The following is a 2679-nucleotide window of genomic DNA, read 5'->3' on the forward strand; positions in this document are numbered from 1 at the left end:
GTAATTTTATTGACAATAACATTTGGCCCATTTGGTGTGTAAATGTAACCTGCAAAGCACTGGATGAGGGCACTAGGATTCCCCAGAAAAGGGTCATCTGCTTTAAGTGTACAATGTACCTCACCTGGTAACAAACTCTAACCCCAGAGCAAACAGCCCTGCAGACTGGAGAAAGCCACCCACCTTGCTCCTTCCTTGTAGTGTCATGCAGCCAATGTGAGCAGTGGTCTTAGACTCAGTGCCACCCTGATGGTACAAATGCACTTACAAAACAATACCTCTTTTCTCCCAGCCTTCTAGTAGGTTTTTGAACTGCAGCCCAGTTTTATGCATCCAGATGCTTACAGTTGTTTTGGGTGTCCTCCAAAACTTTGTGAAATTAGAACTGAATTGTACCCAGGGGGACAGTATACCAGAAACTGCAGGGGTGATATTTCATGGTGTTTAATGTGATTTGTTCCTTCTGCTCCATTTTTACAGTGGTTCACAATGAACTTTTAAGGTTCAGCCAAATCGCACAGAACACCAGACCTGGCCTGGGTTTGTAGACTGTGGGCTTCTCAGCAGCACTGGCCCAGCCCCTAAGTTGTGAGAATTGGGTGATTGTGAAAGTTTGGCACAGCCTCCATGTGGCATCCTACTTTTGAGGAGAGTTCTGTTCCACTTCAAGTCTTGCCATTTACCTTAATAAATTTAGGTCTTCCTTGAAAAAAAATGCTCCCTGTGGAACTTTGCATTCCTAGAGGAGAGGCTGGGACCTCTGAGTTTCTTCTCATCTTCCATCTCTCAGGCAGGATTGTAAGGGTGACATCCTTCCCTGCTGAAAATTAGAAGTAAATAGGGACTCCTTCCATTAGGGCTCTGTGAAATTTCACCAGATGTTTTGTTTCGACGCTGTTTCAACTCATTTTGAGCTCAAACTAGTGAAATTGAAATGAAACAAAGGGCTTCAAAACAGCCTTGAAACAAAACGAGGGCAGTTGAAAGGTTTCAAAAGTTTTGAAGCGTTTAGAGTTTTGAAGCTGAAGCGGGGCTTGCCTGCAGGGAAACAGAAAGAAAGGAGAGGGAGGGGGAAGAGCAGGGAAGGACTGCTCTGATATTGTCTGTGACAGTCTGGCTGCCTGAGATGCTGCTGGTGCTACTGTGCTGCTTCCTAAGTTATTACCTGTTGCCATTTAAAGTGGTGGACTGGATTGAGGAACAGACTCAGGCTGTAGGGGAGGAGGAGGCCTCATTGGGGCACACTACCGTGTTGTGTAGAGGCCCTAGCACCAGTGAAGGCACGCCTTAACACACACACATAGTCACATGTCACGAGTTTTGCTTGTCATCACCTTGAGGTGCAGTTTCCCAGAAACTCCTGCACCTATCTCCATGAAACTTGTCAGGCTTCATGCCCTCAGAAGGGGATACCATGCCTGCAGTTTTCACCCTGCTGTGCTTTAACACATATGTGACACGAGTTTTGCTTGTCAGCAGCTTGAGGTGCAATTTCCCAGAAATCCCTGCACCTGTCTCCTTAAAACTTGGCAGGCTTTATGCCCTCAGAAGGGGCTACCATCCCAGATGTTTGCATCCAAATCTGCCAAAGAATGACAAATTTATAGGCAGTTTTGTGCTTCCCCATTATAGCCTATGGACAAAACATCGAAACAGCGTCAAAACAGCAAAACAGTTTCGACAAAACGAAACAGAACAGTGCTTTCAAAACAAAATGAAACTTGAAACAAAACACTGTCCCACTGAAACAGCAAAACAGAAGTAGAAATGAAATGGTGCTGTTTTGCCCAGGCCTACCTTCCATGTACAGGACTGAATCCCAAAAAACTGCATAAATCACTTCTGCAAGGCCTTTTAGCCTTTGCTGTCCTTAAGACACATGAGGTGCTCTTTGTCCAGACTGGATTATATATAGGGACTTACTCAGATCACAAAATTGGGTGATGTCTGTGAAACCCACAAAAAAAAAAATACTACTAATAAAATGATGGCCTTTCCCTCTTGCCAGCTGCACAGCCTGCCAAGAGGGAAAGGGCAGGGGAGGAGGCTGCCAGGACAAAGGGGAAGAGGCAAGAAGGCTGCCACCCCTGCCCTTCACTGCTGATTGGCTGAGAGGGCTGCCTGTTTTGCAGTGCAGCCCCTCTGCAGCAATCAGTGGTGGGGGGAGTTGATGGACAGCTGTCTCCAACAATCAGCAGTAGGAGGCAGGGCCACCGAGGCCTATCAGCCAATCAGAGGCATGAGGAGGGGACGACACCATGATAAATTCACAAAAATGGCGACTGGCCCCACATTCTGCCCACAAAATCAGCTGTATGTCTCTTCTGGTTGGATAGACCCCTAATTATATATGGTTTGCATGAGTGCCATCATGCTTGCAAAGGTGAAAGCCATATGCTGCCTGGAAGTTTCAAATGAAGTCCTGATTATGCTTGAGTAAAAACAAATATATTTTTAATGGAAGATCTGGAGCCAGATCCTGGGCTGGGAGAGCTCCATGACGTCTTTGTCAGTTTCTACCTTCTGAGAACCTGGTCCAGGATTCACGCTGTGAAAACAGAAAACTCTTTGGAGCCCTATTCTTAAAGGGAAGAAATGAACTAGTCTGCAAATATTAACAAATTGCTTGTATTCCTCACAAAACTTACCCTGGCCATATCACTATTGATATAGGGAAAG

At 45.7% G+C, this 2679-nt stretch overlaps 1 protein-coding gene across 6 annotated transcripts in view; it reads left to right on the top strand.

The window, feature by feature from the left end:
* Window positions 1-2679, top strand: part of KCNAB1 (potassium voltage-gated channel subfamily A member regulatory beta subunit 1) — a 316380-nt gene that overhangs the window by 255916 nt on the left and 57785 nt on the right. The window lies entirely within an intron of this gene.

Source organism: Alligator sinensis, unplaced genomic scaffold (assembly GCF_000455745.1).
Source record: "Alligator sinensis unplaced genomic scaffold, ASM45574v1 scaffold60_1, whole genome shotgun sequence".
NCBI classification, from domain to species: domain Eukaryota; kingdom Metazoa; phylum Chordata; order Crocodylia; family Alligatoridae; genus Alligator; species Alligator sinensis.